Below are 25,176 nucleotides of genomic sequence, written 5' to 3'. Positions count from 1 at the left end.
AGATCCCATATCTCATCTCTCTCTAAATAGAGTATCTCTTTCTAAACAGACTATGCATATGATCTTATGAGAGGTATACGTCTTTGTTTGACTGAGACTAAGATAGCGCGAGGAGGAGGAGAAAGGAAGAGTCGTAGAATAAAATAGTGTGAAGAGAAACATTAATGTTAATAATAATTTTTTATTTAAAAAGATTTGTTTCAAGTATCATAAAGTATATCATTTATAGCACACGCCAACAATTCGCAATCTACGAGTGATCCGCTATCGAACGCGTCACTCTCGCGAATCGCTTTCACAGCATCATTTACATTAATAATATCGTTACGTTGCAAAACGTTACAAAATTGTTTAAATTTTTCATTCACGAGATGTGTATTTTGACACAACTATGAATGCATATGATCGATACAATCTTCAAAATCGAATAAATGTAATAATGTTTGAGGTTGCATATACAAAGACTTATTAGATAATGTTAATTTAATAATCCTCGATCCGTTTAATGCAATCATTTGGATAGATAGATCGCAGATCCATAATGGTTGACTTTCAGTCGATTGTACATGTCGTTCAATGTCTGTACGTTTCTGCATCAATGAGTGCCAGAGTACGATAGACAATACTAATCGATTACCTCGGTTGTCATCAAGTATCAATTCTACATACGACATAGCTCCAACGCTTATTCCAATCTCCAAATATTTGTAAGATGTCGGGGTTAAGATATACCTTCTCCCAAGTATGCAAACCGCACGACAAGAAGAAACGCTATATAAAATATTAAAATATATTAAAAAATAATATTTAGAAAATAATATTTAGAAAATAATTGAAACTTACATTTTCTTTGATTGAATTTCACCGTTCTCAATCGGAATGTAAAAATTCATCTTGCTGGTTTCTTTTGTGGAGCACATTTTTTTTAGCACAACCTTATGCACAAACAACTGATGCGATACTAAACTATTGAAAGTACTGCGAGCAATTTGTAATATCGCAATACGTAATGAGGAGGGGAGTATTTCTGACGTAATTTTGCAAGCGCCAATTAAGGCTGCTAAAAATTATTAAAAATCGCGTCCCTACGTGCTTTCTCGAGCGCCGTGTGTGGCTGCCGTATGATGAAATCGATTCAAATGTATACGACGACTGAAATATTCGGTTACAAATGTATACGGCAAAGCGTGAGATAAAATTTTTGCTAAATGATAACATAAACAGAACGTCGACAGTACGGATGTTTGCGCCGACAGTACGAATGTTTGCGCTAAAGAATAACGTTTCGCATAGTGGGTAAGCATTATCATGTATATTTGACTATAAATATAAATAATAAATATAATCCTATGCGTAGAGGATGTCATATATTACATTACCACGAAATATGTGTGAGATAAAGAGACGTGATATTATAGAAATGACGGATGTTTACACGAAAGAATAACGTTTTCGCAACGTGAAAAAGAATATAACGATTAGATATAAATCAGAACAAAGAGTCACATCTCGCCATTATTGTCGAAGCTTGCACGAGTGTACCTTATATGTAAAAAATGGAGCAGGTTTTAACGCATCAATCTACCTTGATAAATTCGGTAGAGGAGTACTTTGCGTGGGAGGAGCGATGCGATGATTATATCAAGTCGTTGGAAGAGCAGAGTCGAATTAAACGAAAAACGCGAATATCGATCGGATATCGACAATTGTTGATCGCAAAGATCGCGCGACTCGAAGGACTGAAAAATGCGTTGCGCAAACGTTTCGTACACGCGGGTGCCGGACACAGCGCGCATCAAGCTGCATTATTTTGGCGAGAAATTGATACAGCGTTCGAGAACCGTATATCGACTGGTGCGATAATCAATATCAATTATATCGAACCTCGCCAGTTTCTCGAAGACGCGAGTGATATCGTGCTCGAACATATGCGAGACGCTATCGAAACACACTGCAGTGTGAAAGTGAATACTGTGTTTAACGGTGAGTTTGTGGCGGGTGAAAAGCACGACAATAAAAGTGTAAGTACAAAAAACTGTGAACTCTTTCGTACATCTGATTTACGCGAATGGTACGAGCAACGTGTTATCGAGCTCACTTTAGCATCTCTCGAAGAATTTCAAGAACGTGATAGTGGGTGGGCATTATCGCGTATACTTAATTTGACTGTAAATATAAATAAATAATCCTATGCGTGCGGGATGTCATATTATATTACCGCGAAAGATAATGATGAAGCGAGCGGTAGTTAACGTGCAATCCAAAGACAATGCATGTTTTGCATGGGTAGTGACTGCTGTTATGTATCCCGCTGAAAGAAGGGTTGAACGAAAATTATCATACCCGCGTTATACGGATGTGCTAAATCTTCGAGACATTGAGTTTCCAGTGACTCTTAATCAAATTAAAAAGTTTGAAATTAACAACAATATTTCAATCAATGTGTATACCATCGAAAACGAAAATATTGTTCCTGTTCGTCTTTCGGAGCAAAAGAGGGACAAGCACGCCAATTTGCTCTACATTCAAGATGCGCGAGATATCGGACATTTCGCGTGGATCAAGAATTTATCGCGACTCGTGAGTTCGCAACTCAATAAACACAATGGACAAAAATATATCAGTATGTATATTTTAATATTATTAATTTTTCTTCAAAATATATATAATTATTATTCCTATTTTATAGATGTTAAAATATATATATAATTATTATTTCTTTTTATAGATGTCTACATTATTTTTATTCGAAGAGAAACTACAGTCACATACTGTAGACTGCGGGAAAATGAATGACTGTGCTATTCGATTACCGAGCGATAAAGATAAGTGGCTCGCTTTTAACAACTATTACAGGAAGGAGCATGTTCCTTTCGTCGTGTATGCCGACCTGGAATGTGTTTTGAGAAAAACGGACAAAAAAGAAGTATAAAAAAATGTATACCAGCATCATCAAGTGTTTAGTATCGCTTATTATGTACATTGCTTGTACGATAATTCGTTATCCGCGTATCATTTTCGTCGCGAAGCCAATTGCGTCGCATGGTTTGCTGAAGAATTAAAAAATTTAGCAATGCGCGTGAAAACAATTTTATCTACAAATCTTCCCATGATAAATTTGACGCGCGAAGAATTGGAAAAGTTTAATAGCGCTACTCAATGTCACATATGTGAGAAACCATTCGTGGAAGACGATACGCGCGTATACGATCATTGTCACCTCACTGGGCGGTACAGAGGTCCCGCGCATTCAAATTGCAATCTAAATTATAAAGAATCCTTTTATATTCCAATTATTTTCCACAATTTATCCAGTTACAATTCACATTTTATAATCGAGGAAATAGCCACAGCGTTCGAAGGAAGAATCGATCTACTTCCGATAACTAAAGAAAAATACGTTTCATTTACGAAAAATGTTTAACTTACGGAAGACAATTCGCGAAATCACATTAAATTACGTTTCATCGATTCTTTTAAATTTCTCACAACAAGTCTCAACAAATTAGCATCTTTTCTCAGTAAAGATAAATTTAAAATTTTACAATCTGAATATCAAAATTTGTGGGTAGAAGACTTTGATCTGTTAACGCGAAAAGGTGTCTTTCCGTACGAATATATCGATTATGTAGATAAATTGCACGATACATGTTTACCTCCGCGCGAATTATTTTACAGTTCCTTGACCGATGACACAGTATCCGAGAGCGATTACGCGCACGCCGAGACTGTTTGGAACCGATTCTCCATCAGAACGCTAGGCGAATATAGCGATCTATATTTAAAAATCGATGTCTTGTTATTAGCCGATGTTTTTGAAAATTTTCGTGACAATTGTATCAAGAGTTACGGGCTCGACCCTGCGCATTACTATACTCTGCCCGGATACACGTGGGATGCCATGTTGAAGCATACAAATATTAAGTTTGAATTGCTCACTGACATCGATATGGTAATGTTTATAGAACGAGGTATACGCGGTGGTTTGAGTCAATGTTCCAACAGATACGCGCATGCTAATAACAGTACATGCAGTCATACGACCCATTGAAACCGTCATCGTATCTAATGTATTTCGATGTAAATAATTTATACGGATGGGCAATGTGTCAACCTTTGCCTTACGCTAGTTTTCAATGGGTCGACAATATATTCAATTTTGATCTATCATCGATCGCGTCCGATTCGCCTACAGGCTATATCCTCGAAGTCGATCTCGAGTACCCGCAACATCTTCACGACGCGCATACTGACTTACCGTTTTGTCCGACGCGTGACAAACCACCCGGCAAGAGACAGAACAAGTTGCTCGCAACCTTATACGATAAGAAACGATACGTAATACACTACCGCAATCTGCAGCAATGTACGCGACACGGTCTTCGCGTTACAAAAATTCATCGCATATTACAATTCGCGCAATCTCCATGGTTACGTACATATATTGAATTAAACACGCAATTTAGAACAATGGCGAAAAATGATTTTGAAAAGAATTTATACAAATTAATGAATAATGCAGTTTTCGGCAAAACGATGGAAAATGTGCGCAATCGCGTAGATGTTAAACTTATAACAAAATGGGACGATAGGCACGGCGCAGAGACAATGATCGCGAAACCAAATTTTAATAGCAGGAGCATTTTTTCGGAAAATTTAATCGCTGTGGAATTGCGTAGACTCGAGGTGAAGTTTTACAAACCAATCTATGTAGGTATGTGTATATTTGATGTATCCAAGATGTGTTTGTACGAATTTCATCACGATTACATGATTCCAATGTATAAAGAAAAATGTAAAGTCATGTACACCGACACGGATAGTCTCATATATCACATTGAGTGCGAAGACGTGTACGAAAATATGAAGCGCGACATCGGCAAGTTCGACACGAGCGACTATGCGATAGACAATGCGTACGGTATACCGCTCGTGAATAAAAAGGGACCGGGTCTGATGAAGGATGAAAACAACGGTATGATAATGACAGAATTTGTCGGGCTTAAAGCAAAAATGTATGCGCTAAAAGTAGATGGTAAAAAGAATACGAAAAAGGTAAAAGGTGTCAAGAATAGCGTCGTCGCGAAAATGATAACATTTGACGATTACATGCAGTGTTTGAACGAAGGAATTGAAATGACGCGACAGCAATCGACTATCGAAGATCAAAAATGCATAAAGTATATACCATGCAGCAGAAAAAAATTGCTCTAAGTCCACACGATGATAAACGGTATATAATACCTAAAAGTATCGATACGCTACCATGGGGGCATTACAGAATACCGTTGTAAAAAGAAAAAAGTGTATATATTTGAATATTATATATTTATATATTTATATTTTTATATATTTATATATATATATATATGTAAACTTTATATAATATTTGTTATATTTTTACAATACATTATTTTTATGTATTGTAAAGAGAGTTCCGTGAACTATCGAATCCCAACCATTTCACAAAAACTTCATCCCCCCTCTTCCTCAATATCTTTTCCACAAGATATATATCGGGATTAGCAACGAGTTGTAGTTCGTATTTGTAAAATCCATTGGCGACGGGATTTCCGCGCGAATCTTTTAATATATACAGGGTGTCCCAGAACAACCTTCCATCCGTAAAATGACGTACTCCTGACACAATTCTAAGACAATTTTTCCTTTACCAAAATTTGATTTAAAGCGTAGTTTTTGAGTTATAAGCGAAAATAGTTAGCAAATAACGCGTCGAGTATAAAAGACAGCTAGGAGCGGCGCGGCGCACCGCGAGCGCGGGCGCAGCTGACTGTCCGACGAGTGATTACCGCCGCATGAGTCAAAATCGCTGACTATTTTATCTTATAACACAAAATTATGCTTTAAATAAAATTTTGATAAAGAAGAAAATGTCGTAAAATTACGTCAGGAATAAGTGTTCCTTAAAATAACGTCGGACGCTACGATCAGCTGATTGCTACACGCGATAAGTGTATGGCTGAGTGTGTGTGTAAAAGAAAGGGACAGAGTGAGTGAGTGAGTGAGTGTGAGTGAGTGAGTGAGTGAGTGAGTGTGAGTGAGTGAGTGTGAGTGAGTGAGTGTGAGTGAGTGAGTGAGTGAGTGAGTGAGTGAGTGTGAGTGAGTGTGAGTGAGTGAGTGAGTGAGTGTGAGTGAGTGAGTGAGTGAGTGAGTGTGAGTGAGTGAGTGAGTGTGAGTAAGTGAGAGAGAGAGAAAGAGAGAAAGAGAGAGAGAGAGAAATAAACCGTCTCTGCGACGGCGACGCTCCTTCGATTGTCATCGACATTGTCGTCGACGACTTCAAGCCGATCGATATATTGATTTTCCAGCTCAGCTGACAGGCACATCGCGTGTAGCAATCAGCTGATCGCAGCATCCGACGTTATTTTAAGGAACACTTATTCCTGACGTAATTATACGACATTTTCTTCTTTACCAAAATTTTATTTAAAGCATAATTTTGTGTTATAAGATAAAATAGTTAGCGATTTTGACTCATGCGACGATAATCACTCGTCGGATGGTCAGCTGCGCCCGCGCTCGTGGTGCGCTGCGCCGCTCCTGGCTGCCTTCTATACTCGACGCGTGATTTGCTAACTATTTTCGCTTATAACTCAAAAACTACGCTTTAAATCAAATTTTGGTAAAGGAAAAATTGTCTTAGAATTGTGTCAGGAGTACGTCATTTTACGGAAGGTTGTTCTGGGACACCCTGTATGTCACGGGATTAGTTTTCTGTATCTTAACAATTTCAAACACTTCGGTGGTCCAATTTGGTGTGTAGTCTTTTTCGAATAAAGTCTTAAATTTACACACGCGCACCGAATCGCCTGTTTTAAATTTCGCCGGCGCCGCAATCTTTACATTGCTGTACATCGTATTTAAAAGTTTATCCGCGACGGCTGGAATAATATCGACAGGTCTCATACCGATAGTGCGATGTTTTTGCGTGTTGTACTCTTCAACGAGTCTCGATAGTTCGTCGATCCACTTGTAGTTTCCATTGAGCGTAAACATTTTCCACATTTTATTCTTCAAAGTACGATTGAAGCGTTCCACGATCGAGGCTTTCATGACGGAATATGTCGAATAATGATTAATATTGTGTTTCTTCATGAGGTTTTGTACATTTGCATTGTAAAATTCTTTTCCTTGATCGGTTTGAAAATTTTTCGGGCATCTCGCATCGTCTCGAATTATCTCTGCAATCGCATCGGCCGTCTCGCTTCCACCTTTACTCTTGAGCGGTACGACCCACGCATACTTGTTCAACACATCGATAACAGTGAGTATGTAATTGTATCCCTTGTTGACTCGAGCATCTCGACGATGTCGGCTTGCCACAGATCATCGTATTTCCGCACTATGACATGTCTTCGGAGGAAATTTCTTCTCGCTGGCGCGTGCAGTTCGTTTACCAACTGCCGTCTCTCCAAACTATGTTGATTCTTTGTTTTGTCAGTTTTTCACGATGGTTGTTTGCTGTTTGCTTTTTTATCACTCATTTTCATTTATCGTCTTTTAATAACCGTTCTTTATGTTCCGTTTTTCCTATGTTTTTTCATATTTTCTGACCCGTTCTTAATCCGTTCTTGCGTCCTTCACCGCCGTCCTTCACCTATTTGAAAATCGTTCTTGACCCGTTCACAGTTTTTTTCACAGTCGTTTTTGACTCGTTCGTAGCCGCTTTTGAATCGTTCGTAGCCTCGTTCACAGACGTCTTTTGAACGATCGTAGGAGTTTTTGAGTTGTTTGTAACCTTGAGTGTAGCCGTGAAGAACGTGTTTGTAGCCTCGTTCGCAGCCCTCCTTGAGATGCTCATAACCTCGTTCGAGGCTGTTGTTGCTGCTGCTGCTGCTAGGTCGTTCACTACCACTGCCACTCATTGTAGTTAGATAGCAGTTTGGTAATTCTTCGTAGCTGTTCGATAATTGTTCGCAGCCGATCGATAATCCTTCGTAGCTGTTCGATAGCCGTTCGATAGCCGCTCCTAACCCGTTTACTGATGCTCATTCAGGTTGATAGCTGTCTTTGAGTTAGCGTTAGCCGCGCGTTGAAGTTTGTTTAGCGCAATCTGTAATGCTCGCACGTCCTTCTCAAGTGAAGTAAGCTTCTCGTCTGATTTTTTCTGTCGATTCATTAATCTTTTAACGCAGGACTGCACGTACAATTTGTTGACGGCATCGGTGTCAGCCTCAGGTTGCGCTACACGGCGAATCTTACGCGACCTCGCATCGAAGTCTGTAACGACGCGACACAGAGCGTTTTCGTGCACATAACTTTTTACCAATCTATCCCAAAAGCCGTTTGAACCGGTTGCATCATTTCTTGAATCGAATAAGCCAAATTTGTTGATAGGCATTTTTTTCCGACGCTTCGTAAAGTGTCACGCGACGCTGATCGACTGATTAGTTTTGTCGAGATATCATTCAATTTATAATAAGACCATCTTCGCGAAGTTCTTCGATAATCGACATGATTTCATTGTCGTGAGCATTGTTACCGGCTCGACGCGAAGCATCCAGTAATCGCAGACGATCTACCAACTCGTTTGGATCGTTCCAATGCACGTAGTCGATCTTATTGTCGTTTAGAGTCATAGCGCGCGGTAGTATACCTTTTCCAGCTTTTCTAGAAAATAACGGTGCAATTACATTTTTATACTTATATCCTTTAGTCCCTAATACTAGATTATGTGCTTTGTTCCCACGTTTATGCGCATTCGTCGCCAGTAATATACTTTTATATTTAAGCAGATCATCTTCGGTGTATATTTCATCGTTGGGGATTTTTTTGAAAATTAATTCATAGAGACCCGGCGTTCCCGTATATTTTACTTCATTGATAATTATATTATCATTTTTGTCTACGTCAAAATGTTTATCACTGAGGATTATTCCATCGTTAGAAAACTTAATGCCGTACACATTGTTACGTCCAGGCCCGTAGAAAGGATGGGTCAGAGGAAGGGCGTAACAGGAACTGTTCCGATGTCAAAAGTCTTATCGACGAGTGACTCGGTCGAGCGAGCTGCAGGTTAGCAAACAGGTAAACGACGGGTGTCGTTATTACTCTGTTATGCGAACGCTCTCTCGGTGGTCTCTTTTTGGTAAGAGAATCGAATCTCTTTTACGCGGGACGGGACCTTGTGTGATCTTTCGCGTGGAGGGAGTGAGGGAGTTAAATAAGTTTACCGATCATTTAATTTTTAAATTAACATTTATTCAATTGATCCCTACCATTATACATATAACTTTATTGATATTATCAAATCCGCCTTAGAATTATTTGTATGAGTGTGTGTGTGTGTTTGTGTGTGTGTGTTTGTGTGTGTGGATCGCGGGTGTTACATAAGTACGGAGGTCATCAACCAGAAAAGAAGGGGAACGAGTGCGAGTCTAAAGATTTTATTCTGGTTGGTATTTGTACAATAGTTTATAATAAGAAAAAAAAAATAATAATAAAGATTTACGAACAGTGTTGTGTATGTTACGGCGCGATTTCGCACACGGTCGTGTCGTCCGATCTATGGTCTCGGTTGGCTCGCGAGAATCGGCGGGTCGGCGCGATTTTAAACATTTTAAATAAAGAATAAGGTTGAATAAAAGGGAAAGGAGACGATGAGAGGAATAAAAACAAAAGAGAAGGAAATTAAACTTACTACTTAGGCAGTTTGGTTGCGTTTTAGGTGCTGGTGTAGTTGTGGTCTTACTCGGCGGGTGGTCTTGTTGAGCACTGATTCTAATAGTTTTTGAGACGTAAACGGAACTCCCGTAGTGTAGACGAATTGCTTGAGTCAGCGAACGACCGAAATGAATCTGATGTACTGTTAACTGATTTTAAATTTTGGAATCAATGGTAATGCGCGAGTCTTCCCTTTTTATATTAAATCTTGAGGGCGTGTTAACAATTTGGGCGAGAGTATTTTTTGAGATTTTGACGTGTAAAAGCTGTCGTTCGGTGAGATTCTTCTCCTCCTTATTTTTGATTGTTGCTGATTGGTGGGCTCTGTACGGCCTCTTAGGAAATTTGGAGATTCTTCATTTGGTTATCTCCTGGGATTATGCGGCTGTTTTTATCCATTATTTATTTAGGAGATCTCGCTTTCGGTCCTTTTCGGTCATTTCTTTGAACATCGATTTCAATATTTAAAACAAATATTTTTCGTTCCGCGGCCCTCTTATGACTAGTCGGCCAATTATTGCTTTATCTTTATAGAAGGTAAAGACGTGGAGCCGACAGTGCGTAGCGGCATTATTTGTTTCTTTCTTAGGATTATGCAGCTGTGTTTGTTGATTTATTCATTTAGAGGATCTCACTATCGATCCTTTCCGGTCGTTTCCTTTGAACATCAATTTCAATGTTTTAAAATATTTTTCGTCGCGCGATCCCTTTTATGATTAGTCGGGCGATTTTTGCTTCATTTTCGTGGGAGGAAAAACGTGGAGCCGACAGTGCGTAGCGGCATTATTTGTTTCTTTCTTAAGATTATGCAGCTGTGTTTGTCTGTTTCGTTGTTTAGTGAATTTCGTTATTGATCCCTTCCGGTATTTGTTTAGATATCGTTTTTAGTAGGTCTAAACATTATTTGATAATAACGGTTCTTTTCTATTGCGCGACCCGTTTTTTTTGTGACCGATCGGACGATTATTGTTCATTTCGTGGGAGGAAAAACGTGGAGGGGACAGGACGTGACAACATAATTCATAGCTTTATCTTTATCTTGATTCATAACAGTTAGTATATATTTTTGTCCGAGTGGACCTAAATGCTCTCGAAATATGTTTACACCTGCGGACGTTAGCAATTCACGTTGAACCGTTGTAACCAACGAATCGGGTGTAGTTTCAAAAATTTCGTCGGCGGGTGGTTGCTCGTACGATAATTGGCGCGGTTGCGCAATTTCTATCTGAGTAGATGTGTCCGGTATCGTTCGTCTTTAATTCGGTGTAGAAGTTATCGGCAAATCATTTAATGAGACATTTAATCGTTTTTGCTTTGGGCACCAAATCATTCAATGAGATTCTTGGTCGTTTTTTAACTTTAATAATTTTCTTTTCCACATGGTCTTTTTCGAGTATATCAAACGGCTCGATTTTCGATACGTCGGATTCTACATCGATGGTATTTTGAACAAGCTGTTTTAGAGGCTCGTTAATCGGCTTAAACTGTTTCTCCAACGCTACAATTTTACCAGTTTTTAACGCGCGATATTTTTTGCGAATTGACTCGCTCGTTTGTACAATTTTTCGCGCAATCTTTTCACGATCACTGTTATCACTCATGTTTTTTTATGTAGACGTTGCTCTGTCAATGTTTCGATAGCAACTGATCATTTTACGGTACCGCAAATTCATTAAAACCTCTTCTATAACGTCCATTGCTCATTGAACTGTCTTTGTCAATTACTAGAAATCCATACTTGTGCTGCCAACATTTTTGACATAACGCGCTAAAATCATCGTACGACATGTCAGTATTTACATGATCGTTGTACACATGTCGCAAGTTTGTACCGTCTTGTTTAAATAAAATCAACAGATTAGCATTGTCGCGTATAAGATGCTTGGGTATCTTGACATACGTTTGACAGAGATAGAAACAATCGACGCTTGAGTGTCGACCCATTGAGAAGTACTCTCTTATCGTATCTTGCTTGTCTCATGCCACGTCATCAAAGATAAAAACCGAATTTGGAAGCGCCTCTCTCCATGGAATGACATCGCTGTTATTAGAGAACGTAAAGTAACCAATTTCATCTATCGATGATAGTAAATTTTCCAAATATTGATATTTTGGTTGTTGACTTTCTATCAAGCTTATCAACAAGTTAGTTTTACCACAATTTGAAGGGCCGCAAATGAAACCGCGTATTGTATTCGGTAACATTTTTCCATGTTTGTGTATTTCTTTTTCAGGCATTAGCCTATTATCAAAATTTGTTACTTTAATTACTGTTGGTTGTAGCACGAATCGCATGACTTGTCTAATCAGACTTAACGATACTTTCTGAGGAGGAGGAGGCGGAGGAGAGCCTATTTATAGATGCGCATCAAATCGAAACTGCTCAGTATCAAACATGTTTCTTTCACTGTCGGATGACTGTGATATTCTCAACCTTACCTCAGAACAGTTGCAATATATACCAATATATGCAATATATATGAAGATTATTTTATTGAAACAGTTTGGTCGTTACGTGGAACGTCTGTGGGACAAACTTCCGGAATACATAAAGGTGGATTCGGAGGATCAGACCTATCGTCGCTGTTTCGAACATTACAATCGACCGTGGCAACGAACGCACATTGACGGTCCAGCGCCGATGATAAAAGATTGTTACGAATGTCAACAAAAACCGTAAGAGGCTGTGGTCTGTTGAATCGCGCGATAAACGCACTCCCTATCGAATTACATATTCCTGGATATCAGTTTTGCGAACCGGGAACTCGTTTACAAGAACGATTGGCTAGAGGCGATCGAGGCATCAACCCATTGGACGTCGCGTGTCGTGAACACGATTTAGCTTACTCGCGAAGCAACGACCTCGGCGAACGACACGTAGCGGATCGTATACTAGCTGCAAGGGCGCGAGAACGTATTACCACGAAAGATTCGAATTTTGGCGAAAGAGCAGCCGCCACGACCGTTTGGACGGTCATGAAAGCAAAGACGAAAATGGGTATGGGGATGAAAAAGTCGTCGACGAAGAAAAAGATTACGAAAAAACAAATACTTCCGGTAGCGAAACGCGGGGGCATATTATCAATTCTACCAGTGTTGGGTGCTCTCGGATCTCTGATTGGTGGAGCGGCTGGTGTAGCAAAGATGGTAAATGACGGAAAAGCTACGCAACGTCAGTTTCAAGAGATGCTACGTCACAATCGCGCCATGGAAGGTCGCGGATTGTATCTCGCGCCATACAAATACGGACAAGGAGTCTCAATGAGAAAGAAGAAAAAAAAAACGTCAAAGAGACACTAAAAATGCTAGACGGTGCAATTACCAACGTACAACTGCTGCAACTAGCAAAACGTATGCGCATTCCGTATTTTAGAGGTGTTTTTATGCGTGACTCATTACTGATCGGCGGTATATATCGAAACGAGAGCAGCATCATAAATTTGGATAACGCTAAAGACTCGGGTACTCACTGGGTAGCGTATGCAAAGAGAGGGAATCGCGCTATATATTTTGACAGTTTTGGCAATCTTCGCCCGCCGAATGAATTGATACGATATTTAAATGTCTCAAAAATAGATTATAATCATACATCCTATCAAACTTATAATCAAAGTATCTGCGGACAATTGTGCTTGCAGTTTCTCCGAACGGTCGATGCACGCGAATTTAAATTTTAACACATACACATTATATGTATGAAAACACATTTTGAATAAAAATTATATATTAAACATATATATCGACATATGTATCTTCTTTATAAAATCCTATCCTTCTTCCTGTATATTATATATTATATAAGTTACATTGATATATTTTTTTAATCGAAATGCGTGATTTATTGGAAATGTGTCAAGAATACTTTTAATATCTTAATAAGTTACGTTTATATTTCTTTTACTGCAGCCTTCTCCTTTGCTCTCTTCTTTCCTTACACATCATAATCTCCTTGTCCTACGCTTATAGCACTGCCCTTTTCCCACCATCATGCTCTCCTTGTCCTATGCCTATAGCGCTGCCCTTTTCCCACCATCATGCTCTCCTTGTCCTACGCCTATAGCGCTTTCCTTCTTACACCACGTCGTACTCTCCCTTGTCTTACGCTCTATTGTGCGTAACCTCCCTCTTTGGGATTCGCGGTGCGAAACATTTGAACGATGACTGACATTCTCAACATCGCTGACGAACCGATCTTTGACGATCGCATCGTCAAGATTGAGACTCACGCATACAACCCATTCGCCAACACAACGTTCGGACACAGTGACGAGATAAGAATACCCATACAACAACAGGATCTGTATACATTGCCGTACGAGAGTTTCTTATACATCGAGGGAGAATTGAAGATAAACAATCCAACTGACGGATCTAATGTGGTACTGCAAAATAATTGTGTAGCATTCATGTTTGACGAGATTCGATACGAACTCAATGGCGTGGAGATTGATCGCAACAGAAACGTGGGAATAACAAGTATGCTCAAAAACTAGGTAACAATATCATCCGATAGAAGTGTGATTATGAGAAATGCTGGCTGGAGTAATCCAACTACTGTGAATGAGCACTTTAATTTTTGCGTACCGCTCTACATGTTATTGGGATTTTGCGAGGATTACAGACGCATAGTAATTAACGCTCGTGACGAGTTGATCTTAATACGATCGCGCAATGACAACAATTGTCTGGTTGGAGCTTCGGCGGTGGAGCCTGTGATCAACATATTCAAGATACAATGGCGAATGTCACATGTGCTGTTGAGTGAAATTAAGAAGCTGTCTATGCTGCGCGCTCTGGAAAGCGGACGCTACCTCAGCAGTTTTCGCTCGTGGGATCTGTACGAGTTTCCGCTGTTGCAGCGTACAACCAATCATTTGTGGGCCATTAAGACCGCGACTCAGCTGGAGAAATCACGATACGTTATCTTTGCTTTGCAGACAGGTCGGAAGAATGTTATGCTCGAGGATATGAGTAAATTCGACGACTGCAAATTAACAAACGTGAAACTTTATCTGAACTCGGAATGTTATCCGTACGACGACATGAATCTGGATTTCGATAAAAACAGATGGTCGATTCTATATGACACGTACGCACGTTTCTGCAAAAACTATTACGGATACGAATACCTCGAACCTAACCGAGCCTCACCGTCTCACTGTTTCTACTTTACGGTCCGTTTGTAATCATCGATTGTTCTCGACAAAACGAATCGGTGAAAAATGCCGTAGACGTAAGAATAGAATTTGATTGTAAGGAAAATGTGCCGGCAAACACTACCGCTTATTGTCTCATTTTGCATGATCGCGTTGTCGAATCCTCTAACGAACGTAGTACGTAAAATTACATGAATCAACACGAGCAGGAACGCTCGTCTTATCAACCAACCAACGTTCGAATCTTCTGTAAACGAAATTGGAGAATTGCATACCGGATCATATAACATAAAAACTTGCGATACTCGATGATTAACGTCAGTCGTTCGTCGTCGTAGTTCTCGCTAATATCTTTTCATTATGGTTGTGCCAACGTTTGTGATCTTCAAGGATTTATTATCGATAAAAAATTTATTGTGAAAGAAATTGCGATTTTGACTCAAGGATCTGTACTGTCTTATTATATTTTTACGAGTCTTACACCATTCCGTTTGCTCACGAGGTCTGAGAGATCTCAGGTTGCATGGTTGGTTGGAAAACATCACAATCTCCAATGGGAAGATGGAAACGTTTCATACTACATGGCTAAACGTTTAATCACTGAGGCTGTGACGTTAAAAGATGCATCTTCTCGAGTGTATGTTAAAGGACATGAAAAACGAGAATGGTTGGCAAATTTACTGGAAGACGATGCGAGAATCGGTCTTATTATCGAGACATTGGATAACGACTATGATGACGTTCCTGCTTTAGATAAATTAGATGCTACTCTGCGTTGCGATAGACATGTACGAAATTGCGCTTTACAAAATGTATTTAAAATATTCAATTGGTGGTCGAATCATCATCATGAAGGTTCAATCAACTCATATTTACATTAAAAACTAAACTTCAAGTATTATTTTCTATATTCTGTAATTAAATTTTTTTAATTTTAAATAAATTTGGAATTTTTATACATTTATATTTCTTTTACTGTTGCCTTCTTCTTTTCTTACATATCATACTCTCCTTGTCCTACACCTATAGCGCTGTCCTTTTCTCACCATGCGCGCTCTTCTTCCCGCTATCCTCCTTCCTCTCTATTCTTTCTCTCACCATGCGCGCTGTTCTTCCTCTCTATTCTTTCTCTCGCACCCATATCTTTTTTTCCTACCCTCATGCTCTTCTTTTCTTATCGTCATGCACTCCTTGTCCTACACATACAGCACTTTCATTCTTACATCACATCGTACTATAGAACGCCTGATTATATTTATTATTTATATTTATAGTCAAATATACATGATAATGCTCACCTACTATGCGAAACGTTATTCTTTAGCGCAAACATATGTACTGTCGACGTTCTGTTTATGTTATCATTTAGCCAAAATATCTCTCGCTTTGTCGTATACATTTGTAACCGAATATTTGAATCGATTTCAACATCGATTTCAACAGCCGCACACACGGTGCTATAACTTTTGAATAGTTTAGTATTGCATAAACTACAACGCCTTCAGTAGTGCCATGAATTCTGTAGTGCAATTTTTACAAAATCGTGAAATTGGTTTACCAAAGACTTATACAAGATCGCTAAAACTGTTTTTCAAGATCCGTGACAAAATAGACTTTTTATGTGATGTGATCGATGAAAATACCGATATAGAACATACGCGATTTAAAGATATTCCGGAAATGAGGCATCTTAAAAAAATGAGGCTGCGACTGGTAAAAAGAATAAGAAGGAAAGCCTTTTTAGAAGAAAGAAGAAAGCGATTTGTACATAACTCATTTCTCAATACACACACATGTGTTGAAAAAAACTGAAAAAGGCTCAAAAAATCTTTTGTCTATCGATTCTGGATGTGTAATTTAAGCCTAGATGCTGTTATACATCCCCTACTTTTCTTTCCCCGAGACGTTGTCTAACTCCGTTGGAGCTTGCATAACGTGTCTGACTCTGGTGCACTGAACGTATTGTGTTAAAAAACAAAAAATGTCGCAAGTAGTCGCGTTTATGCACGCGATGTTTGAGACAGGCTTTCGCAACCGTCGTCTTCCTGAGGGGATTGCTCGCTGCCGGGCATTTCGGCGAGCGCAAGAATTGGCCCGCGCCCTGTTCCAGGCGCTGATGAACATTTTATTCGGAGATGTAAGTAGTTTTTATATACTTTTTTATCTATAATATATTTAAAAATATATTTATAATATATTTATATGTTTTTTATAGATTTTCGAAATAGGTGCTGATCCGATCCCTGGATATGTTAGCATCGCGCACATGAAGAGGATACGCCGGGTGTGGGAGAGAGAGCGCATCGAGCGTGACAATTTATGGCTCGATAGTCCTAGCGACCGAGATCACGAGGCGCGGTTTCCGTTTTCGTATGCGGATATATTTGAGCTCCGATTGTTATTCGAAGAGGAGCCCCTCCTAATGTAAGTATGCGCAAATTTTAAATATTTTTAAAAGTACTAATCAAAATGTTTTTTTCCTGTTACAGATGCATTTGGCAACGCCCTTGACGCATCGTCCCAACCGATTTTTAATTCTTTTATATCTTATATCTTTTTAAATTTTTATATCTTTTATATCTTTTTTAATTTTTAATTTTAAAACACACACACACTTTATATGTATACACATACACACTTTTTAAATAAAAATTTATGTTAAACTTATATATATTTATTACTTATCCGCCTTCTTCATCTATCCCATCCTTCTTCCTCTGTATTAGATATAATTAGATAATAAGATAACATTTAATATTATAAAAAAACTTAACATACAAAAATTATCTTTTTTCTCGCGTACGCCTTAGCCTCCGTCTCATCCGCTATCCTCCTTCCTCTCTATTCTTTCTCTCACCCCCCATAATACGCTCTCCTTCTCGCTATCCTTCTTCCTCTCTATTCTTTTCTCTCGCACCCATATCTCCTTTTCCTACCATCATGCTCTCCTTTTCCTATCATCATGCACTCCCTTGTCATACACATACAGCGCTTTCCTTCTCACACCACGTCATACTCTCCTTGTCCTACGCTATATAGAACGCCTATAGCACCTTCTCCCTCTACCGCGTTGCGAACGTCTATCGCACCGTCTCCCTCTACCGCGTTGCGAACGTAATTATTTATTGCAAATATACATTATGGATAAACAGAGTGGGGTGATTATTTTATCTGTAACAGTTGACATTCCTTTCTCTCACCATCAGACTTCCGCAGTCAGTCGGAGAGGACACTCCCTCCACGTGCGGAACCATATGTAGCCCCCCTCCCCCTCAATCAGGGTGGTTTTTTGGTACCACCCTTTCCCCTCAATCTGGGAGTACATTTGGTACCTCCCCCTTCTCCCTCAATCTGGGGGGACATTTAGTACTTCCCTCTTCCCCCTCAATCGGGGGGGACATTTGGTACTCCCCCCCTCGTCAGTACGGGGGGCGAGGTACCTCGTCTCGTCTCCCCCGCTTACCTCATCCCCCTCAGATCCCTGGATTAGAACTCTTTTATTATATCTACTGACCAGGATGAAGTGATGATACAAACGAAATTCGACAAGTTTATCAGGTAAATGTAATTATTATCTGATTCGTTTTCAATTTTAGTAAATATTATATTAATGATTTATCACTCAAAAGACATGTGCAATAATTTAATTCTCCCATAATTAAATTAAGTAAGTATTTTGTGTTATAGTTTATGGATATATCTATCTGCAACATTTTATTTTTTCGTTTATAGTACATACATATATTTTAACTGTAATTATTAAATATGTTCTAAACATATTCTCAATAAATATAATATGAATATAATATGAATATATTTAAAGTGAAGATCAGTATATTTTACTTCCTTTTGATAATAATAAAAAGTAATAATAATTTTATTAATAATAATAAAAATAGAAAGTAGTTTTTGTTATAGTATTTTTTATTTTCTAAACTATAATCTATAATATAATGTATATGTATTGTATATATATATATATATATATATATATATATATATATATTAGATTAAGTATTTTTTAAATATTATTAAAGAATTGGAAAGTGATAGTGACGGTGGTGATGATGAAGAATTGGTACAGGAACTTATTAATATTGAAAGAGATCTTAGAATACATGGCAAAAGAAGAAAATATATATGTATATATATATATATGGGACATTCTTTCTCAACGGGAGACCCCCTGCCTCCAAAATTCATTTGTACCAAAAAAGTTGTTCCAAGGCTTAAAATTTAGCTTAACGTGTCTACTTTCAAAAGCGCAGTGGTACTTTTTGAAATTCAAGATGGCGGATCCAATATGGCGGAAGATTTGAAAAAAATCGATCGAAGTGACTTGAAATTTTTTAAGATTATACTTAAAAATTAGTGCCATGTCATGAATTTGCAGACAAGCACTTATATTTTGATAACCAAAAAGTACTACTTTTAGCGCTATCCGGGAAGAACGACGTGCACCTAGTAGTTCCCATTGGGGTGATTAATGTGCCTCTCATTCAATAGGCAAGTGTATTTCCAGTAGGAGCATTCGAATATCTTTTGATCAGTAATTCTCTATTGTTTTGTACAATAAAGCAATGATTTTTCAATATTTCTGGGACAGCTGGTGCCTCGTTGAATCTTCTTCTAAGGAATCTTTCTACCTTCTCATGCATTTGTCGACTGTAAAATAATATTTTCATACTTGTGAAGTAGTTCTGACCCCATTTGACAAGTGTTTCGGCAGATAAAATGACTTCAGACGGCTTGCACAAGACTATTTCGTGCAGCTTCTCTTTTAAATAAAGCCTCAATTCAATCTGAAGCTCCTTTGCCATGTGCAGTCGCATGAACATGCCATTCAGCTTTAACGCCAAAGTCTTCTTCATGATGAATTAGATTCATCATCTGGAATTTATTTTTAAAGTGTTGCTTTGCACCGTCGCTAAAATAAATAATTTTCTTGACATCTAGGTTCTCCTTTAAATGAGGAATCAACATTTTCTGTATTGCATACACAGCGGCTGTATCATGACGGGTACTATCTGATAAAAAGACCAGACTCTTGTGTTTGAGTTCTGAATTTTCTTTGTAATAATATACAACGGGAAAAACTGTGCATTGGGAGTTATTAACACTAGATTGCCGGATGTTGGGTATATACCTATTTTGCCTGAAATGAGTCAATTTGACTCAAACATCAAAATTGAAGATTTAAAAAAAAAATAAAATTTTATTTTCAAGAAACTTTATTCAAAACAGTTTTTACATATATATTCCGTTTTTAAAATACATTTTCCGCAGATTTTTTTATTACATTTAGCACAGACGGCCTTACTTCTATTTCTTTTGCATGATACTTGAACTTGACAATTCGACCGTTTTTCAATATTCTGTATATTAGATAGAGGCGTGAAAGTATTTTCGGCTTCATGGTTACCGTTTAGTTCTTCAGCCAATTGTAAAATAAATTTTTTTCTTGAGATTTTTACTTGAATGACCTCTTTATATAAAACCCAAGCATTGATTGCTGCTAAATCTAAGATATAGAATACGTGAAGAGGCCATCTGCGAGAGCTTGCTTTGGTATCATATTTTCGCGCCATTTGATCAAGTATATCGACACCATATTTAGTATTATTGTAAAATGTTATGGTTTCTGGGACACAGTTTTTATTTTTTTCAATTTTTACATTTCGATGCTTCGAGCTCAATAATAGAACTTTTTTATTGGGCTTACTTTTATAAATAGTAAGAGTACAGTCCTTTGTTTTATAAAGTTGTGTGGAAAACCTTGTCGTGTTGTCCTTCTTGGCTTTTGCAATTTTAGGTAATTCTTTTCTATTTGCTCGTATTGTTCCAACCAAAGAAGTTTTTGTTTCAAGTAACCTTTTTGCAAGTGGAAGGCTTGTAAAAAAATTGTCTGTGGTAATATTTCGTCCACAACCTAAATATGGCTCAATGATTTTATACACAACAAATTCGCTCAATTGAATATTAGATCCGCTGGCTTCATTCTTGCCCAAATAGGGAAAACTATTTAGAATATACTTGCTTTTAACATCCGCAGCTAGCCAGAATTTGATGAAAAATTTATCTGGTTTATTCGGCATGTATTGAGTAAATGGGCACCTGGCTTTAGTTGAGAAATGTTCATCGACTGTTATGTTTGCGCCAGGTTTATAACAAGCCTGCTGTTCTCAATAAATTTTTCCCATACTTTTGAAATCAAAGCAAATTTGTCTGTTTTCAATCGTTCACTTCGTCCATTTTTCTTATCGAAACGTATAAATCGAAATATTTCTCTGAACTTATCTCTACACATTGTTCGAGAGAAAAAAGCAGGTCCCCATTTCTTAGACCATAAATACGAACACTTTAAATGTCTTGCCTCATAAGCTCCTCTAGCGTACAAAATTGCTACAAAGGCCCGTAATTCTGATTTTGTTACTTTCCAGTCTTTTTTCAAAACTTTACGAGCTTCGAGTTCAGTGCATGATTTTATATATTCCATCTTCGTCGATTATCAAATCAAAAGCGCTCTTTACAGTACTAAGTATAATATTTCTTTTGGCATAGGAAGTTGGCCCTGAGACGTCTTTGAATTTGGTGTGACCGGGAAATCTACCAGTACTTCTACCATCTTTCAACGTTTCCCATAATGTCAGCAGCTTTTTGTGTTAAAATTTCTTCATTATTATATTCATCTGCAGTGTCTAAATCACTTTTGGTTTCAAAATCTGGAATATACCGTACTCTTTTTTTGCCAGGAGTTATATAGCGATCACTAGCACTTGATTCACTTTCAGATAGAAAAGAAGCTCTCCTTTTTCTAGGAGCCGTATGATAAAGATCTTCATCTTCACTGCTTGAAAATTCAATTCTATTTGCTTGATTCTCAACTTCATTCTCGGTTTCATATAGTTCCGCATCAAATGCATCAGATTCGATATCTGATTCGTTTTCCTTTATTTGCGTCAGTTTTTTTCGCAATTCAAGATCTCTTCGATTTTTTACCATTATAGCGACCCTTATCTAGAACTAAAATATTTATTTACATTTACGTAAATACATCATATATATGAAATTCTGAAATTACCTTGGTACGCAAAAATTCTTCGAAAAAAATAAATTTTATAAATTATTTTCGTGTTGCTAAAAATGCACTATTCTCTTCGATGGCATAAATCGAAATGGAAGAACAGAAAGAATTTTTCAGGGCTTTCATAAAAGCCTTCAACAAAAAAAACTTGCAACAAGTAATTTCACAATATTGAATGTGCAAGTTGGTAATAGATTTCTAACTAGTAATTTGACAAGTTTGAATATGAAAAATGAAAACTCTCGCATCAGATTGTTTACAAAAAATTTCTATGCACAAGAAATAAGTTACATGTGTGTAAAACGACAAACTTTAAGAATATTTAATGAGTCAATTTGACTCATATCCGTTAAAATAGGTATATCACATATGAATTTTTAGAACTAGGAGGTGGGGAGGGAAAGGAATTAGTATTTGCATACATTTCATAATTTTATTAAAAACCAATGCATGTTTTTAAAAAATTTTTTTTGTTTTTTAAGATATATAGCAATAAAATCGTAAATAAGTCAAATTGACTCACTCCGGCAATCTAGTGTTAAAGTGGAACGCTTGAGACGCATCTTGAGCTATATATTTGTAGTTTTCAGAAAAATCCAAAATAACAAGCACTTCACCATCATCCAAATTAACCTTTTTATCGTTAAAGAACTGCGACTGCTGTTTTGCTAAGAAGGAATGAGGTTTTAAAAGTAGTAACTTATTATTCAGTTCTTCCATAAATTCTACTGTAGAGATAATTTGAGTTTGCAATGTCGATCGGTCAGTACCAGTCCACTATGCACTAAATTGTACATGGTGAATATTTTTATCCTCTAATAATTGTTGTACATATTGTGAAAAGTCTTCAATGCTTGGACATTGATCACATTTATAAAGAAAACAATTCTCACTAGGATTATTACAAGTGATTCGCTGTAAGCAATCCTTATAATTTCTAATTAGATTTTCAGAATCCTCAGTGAGTTTCGTAATGTTAATCGCATCCAACAACAACTTACAATTCTGGTGAATGATGCAGACGCAGACGAAATGAGTTCCGCTGCTACCAGCAAGAATACATTGTTTTGGACGAAGTTGTGAAAATTTACTGAAACTTACAGGAAAGTCTGGATAATTTTCTTTGTATGTACGAAAGAAGCTCTTTAAATCTAAAAGTAGAAGACGTTTCTGCATTAAACAGCGTCCCTCCTCATTTTTTACAGAGACAACATCTTTTTTGCCAGGCATTAACCTACTGTTTTCCTTGCTAGTATAAAAATCCACTATATTTTCTACAGTCGAATTGAATAATGGTTTACCAGCCTTCGCTGTAGTCTCTGCCAAAACACCTTTCGCAGCTCTAAGATTTTTAGCTTTCTTTGCAAACTGCCAACTGCAGCCAAATTCCTCTGAAATCTTTTTAGCACTCCATATTTTCGGAACTACAATGAGAATACTTAATCTTAGTGGATTATTATTCTGCAAGGTGGCAAACTTTTCTTTTAGATCACTCAGCAGATCTTCTAATTCAATTTCTCTTGCTGAACGAACAATCACAGGATTCACTCCATCATGGTCCATATCAATACTGACCTGAATTTCATTAAATTGATTCTCAGACGCTTCAGAGTCTCTTCTATGAAATTGCAGACTCATGATTTTTGCGTCTGCATTCCCAACAAATTCTACACACAGAAAAATATCATTCTACATCCGAAAAAATAAATTACTTATTTTATTCTATTTTGTTTAAGTAATAGTTTTCTTTAACAAAGAATATTTTCTCAATAATAGTTTCAAAATATTCTTGCCTTAAGTATTAGAAAAGGTCATCATCTTGTATTCAAAAGAAGAAATTATTTTTTTTTCAAGAACATTATAAAACTTTATTAAAACAAAGGTTAATTTGAACATAAGATTAATTTGAATATTTAACGATATATTAACGTAAGAATATTTATTTTATGAAAGGAATTTAGTATGTTTTTTATAATTCTACATAACAGAATCAGAAGAAATAAAAGTATACTATGGAAGAAGAAAAGTAGTTCTTGCTTCTAGTAAATCCATGTTCGTAATTTCAATAAATATTGTAATCTCAAAACAAATACTTCAGTTTCACAGACTAATAAACTAGGTTCTTTAGATAAGAATATGAAATACTTGAAATCAACTTAAATCTTATATATATATATTTATTTATTTATATATTTATATAAATGAACAATTGCCGCGTACTCGCTCAATGCGCGCGACGCAACTACTACCTCGTTTATTGGTCGCTTGAGTTGCGACAAACGGCGGCTTCTGCGCGATATGGTTCGCGGTACGATAAGGTATCGTGATTGGTTTACGCCGCTGTGACAGTCGCGTCGCAACGTGAGCGAGTGTCTCACAAGGGGTGCGTTCCATATGAACGCTCACCGTCTGTAAGCGCTCACGCTTATAAGCGCTATTTTCAATCGTTCCGTTTGCTGCTTAAGCGCTTAAAATTGCAAACAGAAAGTTATTCCTTTTGGATGCATGAGCATCGTGAGCATGTCAAAATGACGGAAAATCAAATTATTCTTTTGTGTTTGCTAATTATAATAATGTTTGAAATATTGTTGGATGACGCGGGAGATTCTTCAAAATTTAATACAGAAGTAGAAAACGTTCTTTTAATTCTTAATAAGTATCGCGAGAAAACCGCAATATTACGTATAAAGAATTACGTGGAAAAGATTTTACCATTATATACCGATGTACAATTTAAATCACATTTTAGGTAAGTGTAATAATTTTTATATAAATATTTGTACGAGTATCAACTTTATTTTCGATAAGACAAAATTATACATATATTTATAAATATATTTAATATACATATGTAAGTGAAAAACTTAATGTTTTATGTTATGTGTTATTGTTTCCTAAAGCTGACTTTTTAAAATTAATATATTTTAGAATGAAGCGCACTACATTCTATTACATCTTAAATATGATAAAACCTTCATTATTAGTTCCCTTAGAATAAGGTCTAAGAGTGGACGAAAAACAATATCACCGGAAAAACAATTTCTTATTGCCATATGGAAAATGACTACACCAGATTCATATCCGTATGAGAAAACAAAAATTACACTGGCAATCAAAATTATCGCATATGTAAATTTATGTCAAATTTTGCATGATTTCAAATAAGCATAACTCCGTCAAAAATGGTCGTATTAAAAAAATTTTTTTTTTATTTTAAAGCGTCTACAAGTAATTCGGAAACGAGGCAGGAAT

The 25,176-nt window shown here is 37.1% G+C and overlaps 1 pseudogene; it reads left to right on the top strand.

The window, feature by feature from the left end:
* The first annotated feature begins 1,792 nt into the window (after positions 1–1,792).
* Positions 1,793–2,932, top strand: LOC140675581 (uncharacterized; annotated as a pseudogene).
* Positions 2,933–25,176: the final 22,244 nt, after the last annotated feature.

Source organism: Anoplolepis gracilipes, unplaced genomic scaffold (genome assembly GCF_047496725.1).
Source record: "Anoplolepis gracilipes unplaced genomic scaffold, ASM4749672v1 Contig19, whole genome shotgun sequence".
Taxonomy (NCBI): domain Eukaryota; kingdom Metazoa; phylum Arthropoda; class Insecta; order Hymenoptera; family Formicidae; genus Anoplolepis; species Anoplolepis gracilipes.
The sequence above is the reverse complement of the archived record's forward strand: the minus strand, read 5'-3'. Positions and strand labels throughout refer to the sequence as shown.